Consider the following 13,555-nt stretch of genomic DNA (forward strand, 5'->3'; position numbering starts at 1 on the left):
TAAATAAAATTTACTTACTTACTTACTAATTGGTGTGTGTCCTCTGGCTTCATGGATAGATAAAGCTGGGTATCATCTGCGTAACAATGAAAATTTAAGCAATGCCATCTAATAATACTGCCTAAGGGAAACATGTATAAAGTGAATAAAATTGGTCCTAGCACAGAACCTTGTGGAACTCCATAATTAACCTTAGTCTGTGAAGAAGATTCCCCATTTACATAAACAAATTGTAATCTATTAGATAAATATGATTCAAACCACCGCAGCGCAGTGCCTTTAATACCTATGGCATGCTCTAATCTCTATAATAAAATTTTATGGTCAACAGTATCAAAAGCAGCACTGACGTCTAACAGAACAAGCACAGAGATGAGTCCACTGTCTGAGGCCATAAGATCAAACTCTTGAAAGAAAAGGTGTTAAAGAACATCTTGCCCTTTTTTTTTTTTTTTTTTTTACACAAGTACTGGTACAGTTGTTAAGGCGAATAAAGCTATAGCAGAACACTGATTACTTTGTAAACGTGGGTAAATATTTAGCTGATTCAACTGTATCTTCTGGACTGCGTTCTTTGGATTACTGTAAAACTAGTAAGTCCCTTCGGCTGCTCCCTTGTTTGCACTCGGGGTCGCCACAGCAAATCCAAGGTGGATCTGCATGTTGAATTAGCACAGGTTTTACGCCAGATGCCCTTCCTGACGCAACTCCACATTACAGGGAGAAATGTGGCAGGGGTGGGATTTGGATTACTGTAAAACAATAAAATTCAGGATTCAATGTTCATTAAAGAAACTGATGAATACAAAATAATTGACATTGTTCGTAAACTCAAGGGGGGGGGGGGGGGGGGGGGGGAATCAGCCGATAGTGATAATTTTGATATGTCTGATTAAAATTATTATTGATTGTATTGTGAAACCTTTTACGTATTTTTGTAACTTGTCACTAATGACTGGGAAATTTCCTTTCAGATTGAAATTGGCTAAAGTGATACCGCAGTTTAAATCTGGCTTTAATTGGATGAAAGAAACTCTCAAAAACAGACCTTGAATTAACGTACAAATTACCAATTGCGATGATACAATAAAGATTGTAGTCAAAATTAATGGTCTCGGTGACTTTACTGGCCATCCCTTAATGACTACTTGTCAGAATATATCCCACATTGTCATCTGGAATAAATAAGTCACTAGACTGTATAGCCCAGGTCAAAATCACCAAAATGTGTACAGGAGGCATGAAAAGCCTCTGGCATTTCTGAGTGGGCAAATAGACTTTTGGCAAAAGTTGGCAAGTGGACTTTTCTAAAAGGTATTTTTTGTGCTGAATCCATTTTTGGTGTTTGCCAAGCTGTACCTCATATGTACAAGTCAATACAGCCCAAAATCTGGGATGACCAGGAAATTCAGGAAATTCCACATTTTACAGTTTTATATAAATGGACTGCATTTATATAGCACTTTTCCATCTGCATCAGATGCTCAAAGCGCTTTACAATTATGCCTCACATTCACCCCGATGTCAGGGTGCTGCCATACAAGGCGCTCACTACACACTGGGAGCAACTCAGCTCAGCTCCCTTTTCGCCACAACAGTACAGTAGAATGAATGCAATACTGCCCCTGCTGCGCCGATTCTCCGGCAAATCTCACACTCCATCGTCCCCTCACTCGTGAACAAGACCACGAGGTACTTGAACTCCTTCACTTGGGGAAGGAGTCTCCCTCAGCCCCAACCAGTCCCAGCAGAAGACTGCCCCTCCCTGAGCCTGGTTCTGCTGGAGGTTTCTTCCTGTTAAAAGGGAGTTTTTCCTTCCCACTGTAGCCAAGTGCTTGCTCACAGGGGGTCGTTTTGACCGTTGGGGTTTTACATAATTATTGTATGGCCTTGCCTTACAATATAAAGCACCTTGGGGCAACTGTTTGTTGTGATTTGGCGCTATATAAAAAAAAATTGATTGATTGATTGATTGGGGCAACACCGTATTCCCTACCCGGAGTAGGCAATCCATGGGTTTCCTGCTGAGAACCATGGCCTCAGATTTAGAGGTGCTGATCCTCATCCCAGCCTCTTCACACTTGGCTGCGAACCGATCCAGTGAGTGTTGGAAGTCACCACCTGATGAAGCCAACAGGACCACATCATCTGCAAAAAGCAGTGATGAGACCCTGAGCCCACCAAACCGGAAACACTCCTCCCCTCAACTACGCCTCGATATCCTGTCCATGAATATCACAAACAGGACTGGTGATAAGGTGCAGCCCTGGCGGAGGCCAACTCTACCAGAAACGAGTCTGACTTACTGCCTCTCCGGGAACCATCACCTTATCGTGGTGGAGAGGTTTGTGTGCCCCTATGAACCTGAGAGCTGTGTTGTCTGGAGCCTTGTGGACTCTGAATTTTGGAGTATTTGGCCTTCTTGGAGTCCCTGAATGGAGTCCTGTATGGGGCTCCGGTGGGGGACTCCATTGTTCTGCTGGGGGACTTCAATGCACACGTGAGCAATGACAGAGACATCTGGAGAGGTGTGATTGGGAGGAACGGCCTCCCTGATCTAAACCTGAATGGTCATTTCTTATTGGACTTCTGTGCTAGTCGTGGACTGTCCATAACGACCACCATGTTCGAACATAAGGATGCTCATAAATGTACCGTGTACATTTATGCTGTAGAGTCACAGTATTACCTTCCCTGTAGAGCTCTATCTATGTTCACAGTAGGGGTGTAACGATACACAAAAATCACGGTTCTGTATGTACCTCGGTTGTGAGGTCACAGTTCGGTTCATTTTCAGTACAGTATGGGAACAAAATGCAAAAACTAAATTTGCTTGTTTAAACCAACAATTTATTGTAACATTAATCAAACAGGAAAATAAAATAATTGTAAAGTGCTGCCTGGTAATAAGTTAAATAAAATGTTCTCAAATAAACAACAAATGTATGAAATATTATAAAAAATAAATTCCTCGTAAACAGCTTTTAACAAAACCTTTCCACAAGTAAAGTGCAGCACAACGGTTCCAGCATGAACCCTGTTCAATTTTATTCAACCTTCATATTTTTTCCAGAAAAATTAACTTGTCCAAAACTGTCACACTCTATAAGGATTTTTTTTTTTTTTTAAACAGAATTAATGTTAAAGAATCCCTTTACTTTTGTACGGTTTACAAAACCTCAGCGAGGTCGCCGCACTGTGAGATCTCAGTAAGATTGAGAACTGCATTGAGACGCATGCAGCAGTTTCTTATTAACATAATGGAAAGCATAAAAAATACATTTCTGTAGTATAATATTCATTTACAACTGTCATCATGTGGATTCTCTATGTTGTTTTGACTGCAGCGACTCTCTGGCATGCAAGGGATTATGGGATACATGAAAATCCCAAATTAACTGTTCATTTAATGTTTGCTATATCTTTTTAAATAAAGTTTTGAAAACAAAAACACTGTGGGAGAGGCAGAAAAGTGAGTAAAACCACCTTAAAAATATGTAGAACCACAAATAAATAAAATAACTTCTCAAGGCCAGGGCTTCTCAAAGTCTGGGGACCATTTAATCACAGCGCAGCAAACGAGGTCATTAGGCTGAGCGAGTCCAAGTGAGGAGGCTTGTAGATATCCCTCCGCTCAGTGCTTTACAGGCGGAGGGGGAGACCCACTGCCGCTCTGTGACAGAGACTTTCACTTTCAGTCGCCAAACATCAGAAACGTCTCCAGTAACACCAGGAAAAGTAGCTAGATTTGTCACTAGTCGCTTTTGAGAAAATAAGTCATCAGGGGTTTGGAAAGTCGCCAAATTTAGCAAGAAAGTCGCCAAGTTGGCAACAGTGAATGTAAACACAGGCAACGCAAACTCACCCGTGCACAGCCCTGTACCGAACGTCCCGTACCGAAACGGTTCAATACAAATACATGTATCGTTACACCCTTAGTTCACAGATAAGATGGCGGTGCCTTCTCCAGTAGGGTGAAGGCCGTCCAGCATCACCAAGCCACTGTGGCCGTGATAAAGAAGGCAAGTTATCAAAGAAACTAAAGCTTTGTTGTCTACAAAATTGTGCCAGCCACGTATTCAATGATGTCAGCCTGCTAAACACCTCATCATTACCCTGAGAGGGGAGGGGACCAGAGATTGTTACTTGATGTAGAAACATCTTTCTGGTTAGGTCACAAGTCCTCTCCATGTCCATTTTTTGACCTCCAAGTGTCTCATCCTATTATCATTGGTGCCACTGTGAATAACTGTGTGGGTATATTTAGTGTCATGTTCCTTTGGCCAGCTGCCCTTTTGCTACGTCAGCACCCCAAGGTGAGAGGCCATGTCGGGCACCATTGCCCCAGGAATACATTTAACGTCAGCTGGCATCTGTAATCGAACTTTGCGGGTGATGAAATCCCCTATCCCTAATGCACGCCATTTCGGCCTGAAAGACAGGGGTAGAAGTCACGACTATCAACAGGCTGAAAAACAGTGGCGACTGTGATCCAGGTACCACAAGTGTGCACTGGGCACTACGTGACTTCTTACGCCTAACAACATTCCGAAAGCCATAATCTTTAGCCAGCATTGAAAAACTAATGTTAACGGATGCGCTAGCCGACCCGACACTAAGCTTATCTGGAGTACCCATAATATCTAACTCCACTAAACTAATGGCTGGTTCACATGGCAGGATTTTAAAATTATCTGTAGGTTTCCAAAACCTGAGACACCACACACGGAGATAAAAATAAATAAATAAATAAATAAAGCTCTCGATTTACCGATCTATCTACGTTCCAATCCTCACCTATGGTCATGAGATTTGGCTCATGACCGAAAGAACGAGATCGCGAGGACAAGCGGCCGAGATGAGTTTCCTCCGCAGGGTGGCTGGGCGCTCCCTTAGAGATAGGGTGAGGACCTCGGTCACTCGGGAGGAACTCTGAGTCGAGCCGCTGCTCCTCCACGTCGAAAGGAGCCAGTTGAGGTGGCTCAGGCATCTTTTCCGGATGCCCCATGGACGCCTCGCTGGAGAGGTGTTCCGGGCACGTCCCATTGAGAGGAGGCCCCGGGAAAGACCCAGGACACTAGGGATCTGAATCGTACAACAACTCACGATTCAATTCGATTCCGATTCTTGGGCTGATGATTCAATTCAGAATCGATTTTCGATTCAAAGAGCTCTGAGAAATAGTTATATTACTTAAAAAATGTTTATGTTTAAGAAAATGCAGCTTTACAAGGTTAATCAAGTGATTCTAGATGTAAATTTACTTATCTGCTTTGCTCATTCGGAGATGGCTGGCAGTTTAGCGAAGCGCTGGTCAGTAGTCGGCAGAGACCGCTGCTCCCCTCTTTTAGCTCTGGGCGATAGCGTAGCATGTGGGCTTGCGGATTTGAAGTGTTTCCAAAGTACTTGACTTTCATTTTGCAAATTCTGCACACTACATAAGTCACGTCAAGCTCCTCCTTACGCAGCAAATAATAAAATCCAAAATGCACCCAAACATTTGCCTTCAGCAAAGACGGTGTTGGCTGAATTAGCTCTTCGTCCGCCATGCTAAGCTACAGCCACTGAACTCTGCAACGCAAAAGTGTTTGAAGCACGCCGGACCACCCCCCCCCTCGCGGGGACGCTGTAGTACGGAAGCCGTTGCCTGACAAACAGTACACGCAGCGAGTAAGCAAGATTATGTTTAAAAAATGCTTTTAAAAAAATTGATTCTTGGACATTTTGGATCGATTCAGAATCATAATATATAAGAATCACGATTCGGATGTGAATCGATTTTTTCCGACACCCCTACAGGACAAGCTGGAGGGACTACGTCTCTCGGCTGGCTTGGGAACGCCTTGGGGTTCCCTTGGAGGAGCTGGGGGAGGTGTGTGTGGATCGAGAGGTCTGGGCGGCTTTGCTTGAGCTGCTGTCCCCGCGACCCGACTCCAGATAAGCGGAAGAAAATGGATCGATGGATAAATAAATCACAGGTTTGGTGGTACAGTGTGTGATGTTCAGCCACATGGTAAAAACAACACACCACACACAAACAGATTTCACACATGAACATTCCCAGGTCAGACAGGAAATCTCGCAAAAAAATCTCTAGATTAAACATTACTTCAGAGTAAACAAACAGAGTTTCTGGACTATTTAAAACAGAGGGGAAAAAACAATACAAAAAGAAAAAGACAATCCAAGCTTGAAGCCAAAGCTATCACAAGCTAACCACTAACGAAAACGCTAACCACTCCCAAGATTCACACAGAAGTAAAGTAATGAGCTAAAATTCACAGCGGTTGCACTTAAAATCTAACAGAAGTGTTCGACGGGTAACAGAAATAAGAGAACAAATACAACCTCAATGGGGGAGGTGATGGTCTAGTGGTTAAGCGTTGAGCTTGAGACCAGAAGATCCTCAGTTCAAATCCCAGCCTGACTGGAAAATCACTAAGGGCCCTGGAGCAAGGGCTCTAGTTGCTCCTGGAGTGTAGTGAGCACCTTGTATGGCAGCAGACTGACATCGGGGTGAATGTGAGGCATTATTGTAAAGTGCTTTGAGCGTCTGATGCAGATGGAAAGGTGGTATATAAATGCAGTCCATTTACCATTTTATCATTTACAACCTTGTATTGATTAGAAAAGCATAGTTTGAGACAACAACAGAGAGCATTCTGAATCCCCTGAAATCTCTGTTTAAGAGAACTTTAAAAGTTTTAGATTGAAAGCCTTTAAATGATCATTATTGTAACATTTTAAGTAAGTATAGTATTTTAGATTTTGAAAGTCATCAGATGTTCTTGGATGCTTGCCTGGTTTTTAAAGTTCTCAATGGGCTGACCCCTCTGCCTCTAAAAACATTTATTGATAGGAAAATAATAATAATGGAATAAGCACTGGAGCATCAACAAGAGGGGACTGTATTGTTCAAAGACGTAGGACTCAATTTGGCCAAATGGTGGTGTCTATCAGAGGAACAAACTTATGGAACGCTCTGCCAGAGCACATCAGAAACTGTGGACGATACACAACTTTCAAACAAGCTCTTAAAAAATTGGTTGAAAACTAACCAGTCATGTAGCCATAGATAATTATGCTTTTATTTTGCTCTGTTAATTTCCAGACTGATCCTTTTATTGTTCATTTGTGTGTTTGGTATAATGTTAAATGTCTGTGTTGTCAATTTATGGTTAAATGTTTGTACCTGCCTTAGGACAATGGATGAAATTTAGTTCCTGTGTTAACTCTGAGATATTTATGTTGAAGCTTTTGCTGGCGCATTGATTAATATGCGCTGTCCTAATTCAAAGAAAGAGACAGACAGAAAGAAAGAGCCAGCAGACCGTCAGGGAGAAAGTTGCCAGGTTAGCAAACCAGCAAATACATTTTCTACACCCACTTACTCTGAGAGTCGCGGGGGACTGGAGCCTATACATCTCATCCAATACTTCAAAATATATTCTGATGTCTTATCTTTCGTATTTAAGAAGGAAACACAGTAACACATCAGTAGAGATTAATATGAGCAACTGCTGCAATCCATAATAACCAAACTAAGATTCTGAAATGTTCTGATTTTATTGTGTATGAACAAGTTTAAATTCTTCTAATCTAATCTTGTCTAAAGTCCCAGGCTTCACGACACTGACACACATTTGAAGAACAATGCCCAAGTAGGCATGAGTATTGATGGAACTGTTACCAAAACGTCATTAACCAGTCCAAAGTCGACGAGTAATCCAGAGTCCTGGATCAGTCACCACTCAGGCTCAGCGAGCCCAGAGATGAGGGATGCACTAATCCACAATTTTTCACTTCCGATCCGATCCTGATACCTGAATTTCCTCTGAATTTGTATCTGCTGATACCGATACTTTTCCGATCCAATACCAGAGCTCTGTTTGCTTTAATATTATTATTATTATTGTTGTTGATTTTATATGAGGATTTTTTTAAAAAGGTGACCTGAAAGTTCAGCTACAATTTGCCAGAAGGTGCATCAAAGATGAAAGACTAGATTTGGTGTGTTGGTGAAAGAATTAAGTACTTTCATTTTTTATAGACAAAGAGTACAGACAGCTCTCTCTCCCTCTCTCTCAAACTTTTTGGAAACACAAAGCCTTTCAACTGTAAAATAAATTTCTAAATGTATCAGCAGCAGCTCTGGATTAATACTGAAGGATTTTAACTGAGAATTTTCCCATTCAGCAGAGGGAGAGAGAAAGTGAATCTGTGTTTGGCTGTCCTCCTCACCTGTGCTCTAAGATGCTGTTTCACAGCCTTGGGATGTTGAAGCGGCTGATTTTTCAGTAACAATTCAGTTCATCTTTTGGAAAATCCATGCTCGGTGGCACAGACCATTTGAACCCAAGATCTGGGCAGAAATTTGCCATTATCCAGGCTTAAAACCCTCCACTGTCTACAGAAAAAAAAAAAAAAAAAAAAAAAAAACATAACAGCTGGCCTTCGGCTCAGAACCCCCGTTCAACAGTAAGCAGGCAGCATGAGAGAGGTTTCACAGATGTGGTTTCTCTCCAGTATCAGAAAATCCCGCAGGTTGGATCGGGAAATTCCAATCCACGAATTACATCGGGATCGGCCCCAAGCCTACCAGAGAGTCCTGTATCAGTCATCACTCGAGCTCAGCCTGCCCAGAGAGTCCTGCATCAGTCAAAAGCCAGGGTCAGTGAGCCCAGACTCCTAAATCAATCAAGACTCAAGCTCAGGTAGGTAGGTAGGTAGATAGATGACTTTGTTTACAAAGAAAAACCAGAAGCCACTGAATGAAACATTCTGGGTCTATGAGTGGAAATATGTTTTCTGTGTCTGACAACTGGTTCTGCAGCTGCTACAGTTTTCAGCAAACAACGCAAACCAAACTCCATTCAGAAATCTGACAATTTAACAGCACACATCGATCACCGGCAAACAGCGACAACAAACCTGACGTCATCGCATCATAACACACGTGGTACATAAATGCGTGATCAATGTAAATCACCTTTACAATTCTGTAATCGATTAAAATTCTACTTGTGCGGATCTTTCAATCCACATCACACCGCGCAGGGCGGCGGCGTCAGCGCAACACAACTCTCTTATTTTCACATTTCCCCAGATAAATTAATGTTTAAAGACTTACTGATGCGCCGAATGCAGCTGCAGATCTAAACCTTCTCTAAAAAGTTTTCATCAGCGTTCGATCATCAACATAAATCTGTCAAATGAGCGTCGCTGCTGAAGTGTCCGATGTTTAAACGGAGTTTTGTTCCGTGTGGATTCAGGCGAATAAAGTGCGTGAAATGCGTCAGTTAGCCAGCGTTAGCTCGCTGCTGCTGCTGCGGACATTTCAGGAGGAAAAGTCGGACTTTTTCTTACCACTTTCTCCGTTTGTGTCGAACGGAACCCGGCGGCGGAAACGACGTGAAATCACTTTACGTTGGCACAAAAACATCGATTCTCTCCAAACGTCCGCCCGTGTTTGAATGAATAAACACAATAACGCCGGTACCGAGCAGATATCGACGATGAACAGCTATGTCGCCGCTGCAGGCTCTCCGTGAAAGGCGGCTCGGACGGTTCACTCTACAGCCCGCTCACACTCACCGGACTCCGGCGTCAGCGGCCTCCGCGCGCTCCTGGAGCTCCTCGGCGTCATGCCAGACAAAATAAAACCAACACGACTTCCACTCTCCTTTCAAAATAAAACAATGCTCGTCGGGGAAGCGTATGAACTTTCTTCTTCTCCTTCTTTCGGCTGCTCCCATTAGGGGGCGCCACAGATAAATCATTTCCACTTCATCTTTTGTATCTTCCTCTGTCTCACCAACCCAACCACCTGCATGTCCTCTCTCAGCACATCCATGAACCTCCTCTTTGGTCTCACTCTTCTCCTCCTGCCTGGTGGCTCCATCCTCAGCATCCTTCCCTCTATATACCCTGAGTCCCTCCTCTGCACATGTCCAAACCATCTCAATCTCACCTCTCTGACTTTGTCTCCACACCGTCCCACCTGAGCTGTCCCTCTGATATGTTCATTCCTAATCCTGTCCATTCTCATCACTCACAAAGAGAATCTCAACATCTTCAGCTCTGCCTCCTGTCTTTTTGTTAGCACCACCGTCTCAAAGCCATCAAACATAGCTGGTCTCACTACTGTCTTGTAAACTTTCCCCTTCACTCTTGCTGATATTCTTCGGTCACAAATCACTCCTGCCACCTTTCTCCACCCACTCCACCCTGCCTGCACTCTCTTCTTCACCTCTCTACCACACTCTCCATTACTTTGGACAGGTGACCCCAAATATTTAAACTCATCTACTTTCACCACTTCTACTCCTTGTAACTGCACTATTCCACTGGGCTCCCTCTCATTCACACACATGTACTCAGTCTTGCTTCTACTGACTTTCATTCCCCTTCTCTCCAAAGCATATCTCCACCTCTCCAGACTAGACTCAACTTGCTCTCGACTCTCACCACACATCACAATGTCATCTGCAGACATCATAGTCCATGGAGACTTCTGTCTGATCTAGTCCGTCAACCTGTCCATTACCATTGTGAACAAGTAAGGGCTCAGAGCTGATCCTTGGTGTAATCCCACCTCCACCTTGAATGAGTGTCATTCCTACTGCACATCTCTCCGCTGTCACACTATCCTTGTACATGTCCTGCACCAACCTCACATACTTCTCTACCACTCCAGGCTTCCTCATACAATACAACTCTTCTCTTGGCACCCTGTCATAATAATTCATAATTCATTTTATTGTGTAAAATATTTGTATACATGATTGCATATAATGACACATAACAAATCATAACATTCAGTAAAAACAACTATCAATCAAAATCAGGTGACATTAGTTATACTAAAATACAGATCATAATTTGCTTTAAAAATATCTGTACTAAGAATAATACATGATTACATATAATACATCAAAACAAATCATAACATTCAATAAAAAACAGCTATTAACAATTAAAATCTGGTGGCATTCATTATACTATAATACAGATCATAATTTGCTTTAAAAATATCTATACTCGAGGATAAGACCACTTCAGGTGGCAAACTATTCCAGATCTTTACTGCTCGGTTACTAAAGAATTCTTTCCTCACATTTAATCTAGATCTATTAACTTCCAAGCACAATTCATGACCTCTAAGGCCAGTATACCTTCTCAATTCAAAAAATACAGTGGGGTCAACATTCTCAAAGCCATGCAAAATTTTGTATATTTCAATCAAATCACCTCAAGTTCGTCTGTCTTCAAGACTTGTGAGACCAAGTTGCAAGAGCCTATCCTCATAAGACAAATTTTTTAATTCTGGAACCAACTTAGTGGCCCTTCTCTGTACTTTCTCTAAAATATTTTTGTCTTTCTGCAAATATGGTGACCATGCCTGCACACAATATTCAAGGTGAGGACGAACAAACATTTTGTATGAAAGAAGAAAAGAGTCTTTGTCAATAAACAAAAAGGCCCTTTTTATCATCCCAAGAATTCTATTGGCCTTAACCGCCGAAAGTGCAGTGTGGCGGGAAAAGGATAAGTCCTTGGAAATCAACACTCCTAGGTCTCTTTCTTCTGAAACCACTTGTAATTGTTTTTCATTCATAAAATAATCATAACATGGATTTTTTTTTTCTACCAATATGGAGAACGTAGCATTTTCCTTCATTAAACCCAAGTAATCATTCTTCAGACCAAGCCATGAGACTATGTCTGACTGGAGGTCTTCCCCATCAGTTAAGGAAAGGATGGGGTGATACACCTTCGTGTCATCGGCGAAAATTTTACAATTTGACTTTATTGCACACGGCAAATCATTGATAAAAAGCAAAAACAATATCGGCCTATAACTGATCCCTGGGGGACACCACTGGTGACATTCATCCAAGAGGACTTCACACCATTCATGCAAACTCTGTTCCCTATCACTTAAAAAATCTTCTATCCAATTACAAAGTCTTCCTTCTATACCGTACTTTCGCAATTTATAAATAAGTCTGGCACTCGGCACCGAGTCAAATGCTTTGCGAAAATTGAGATACAGGGCATCAAAGGGTAAGCCCTCGTCATACATTTGCGTCCATTCCTCAAGAGTAACAAGTAAATTAGTTAGACATGATCTGCCCCTTTGAAAACCATGCTGATCGTTCGAGAGCACTTTTTCTATAAAGATTAGAAGCTTCAATCAATCAATTTTTTTATATAGCGCCAAATCACAACAAACAGTTGCCCCAAGGCGCTTTATATTGTAAGGCAAGGCCATACAATAATTATGTAAAACCCCAAAGGTCAAAATGACCCCCTGTGAGCAAGCACTTGGCTACAGTGGGAAGGAAAAACTCCCTTTAACAGGAAGAAACCTCCAGCAGAACCAGGCTCAGGGAGGGGCAGTCTTCTGCTGGGACTGGTTGGGGCTGAGGGAGAGAACCAGGAAAAAGACATGCTGTGGAGGGGAGCAGAGATCGATCACTAATGATTAAATGCAGAGTGGTGCATACAGAGCAAAAAGAGAAAGAAACAGTGCATCATGGGAACCCCCCAGCAGTCTAAGTCTATAGCAGCATAACTAAGGGATGGTTCAGGGTCACCTGATCCAGCCCTAACTATAAGCTTTAGCAAAAAGGAAAGCTTGTCTCAAATTATTTTTTCATAAAATTTACAAACCTGTGATGTCAGACTCACAGGCCTGTAATTACCTGCTATGGTCTTTTCACCCTTCTTGAAAATTGGGCTCACATTGGCCCTCTTCCAAGTGCCAGGAAGTCTACATTGGTCAAAAGATTGTCTGAGAATGCAAAATAAGGGTAAATAAATGGCCTCAACCAACTCTTTAATAACTCAAGGATGTATTTCGCCCAGACCCATCGACTTATTAGCATTCATCTGAAGCAACAACTTTTTCACATCTTCAGGTGAGAAAAATGTCATCTAAAACACGATGTTCAACAATTTGACCATAAAAAATTAAAGGGATCACATACTGTTTCGCCATAAATACATTTCATAAAATCATTAAACCAGATCAAGCTTTTATCTTCTTCATTCACAAAAACTGACTGGAAAAAATGATTTAACTCCACAGCAATTTCTTCATCATCATCAGTAATCATGCCATTTTCATTTTTCAATTTATCGATAGTAAACCTGCTTTTAGTCCTATTATTTACATACATATAAAAAGTCTTGGGGTTGTTTTTGGCCCTTTTACAGAGATTATCATAAGCTTTCTCTAAATCCACAAACACACAGTGTAACTCCTTCTGGCCTTCTCTGTACTTCTCCATCAGTATTGCTTCTTGAGGTTTCTTCCTCAGAGGGAGTTTTTCCTTACCACTGTTGCTCTGGGAGTTGGTAAGGTTAGACCTTACCTGTGTGAAGCTCCTTGAGGCAACTCTGTTGTGATTTGGTGCTATATAAAGGAAAATAAATTGAAATTGAATTGAGTATTCTCAGAGCAAACACTGCATCTGCAGTGCTCTTTCTCGACATGAAACCATATTGCTGCTCACAGATCACCTGTTTTCTAAGCCTAGCTTCTACTACT

General features: G+C 42.0%; 1 protein-coding gene across 2 annotated transcripts in view; it reads right to left on the reverse strand.

Annotated features, from left to right (window-relative positions):
• The window catches only part of pik3c2b (phosphatidylinositol-4-phosphate 3-kinase, catalytic subunit type 2 beta), a 186,716-nt gene extending 177,020 nt beyond the window's left edge, over positions 1-9,696 (reverse strand). The window contains exon 1 of one of the 2 annotated variants that reach the window (XM_034165394.1): positions 9,595-9,696. The gene's annotated coding sequence lies outside the window, so the exon portion shown is untranslated. The other variant, XM_034165393.1, reaches the window with a different exon arrangement.
• Positions 9,697-13,555: the final 3,859 nt, after the last annotated feature.

The sequence above is a fragment of the Thalassophryne amazonica genome, unplaced genomic scaffold (genome assembly GCF_902500255.1).
Source record: "Thalassophryne amazonica unplaced genomic scaffold, fThaAma1.1, whole genome shotgun sequence".
Lineage (NCBI taxonomy): Eukaryota > Metazoa > Chordata > Actinopteri > Batrachoidiformes > Batrachoididae > Thalassophryne > Thalassophryne amazonica.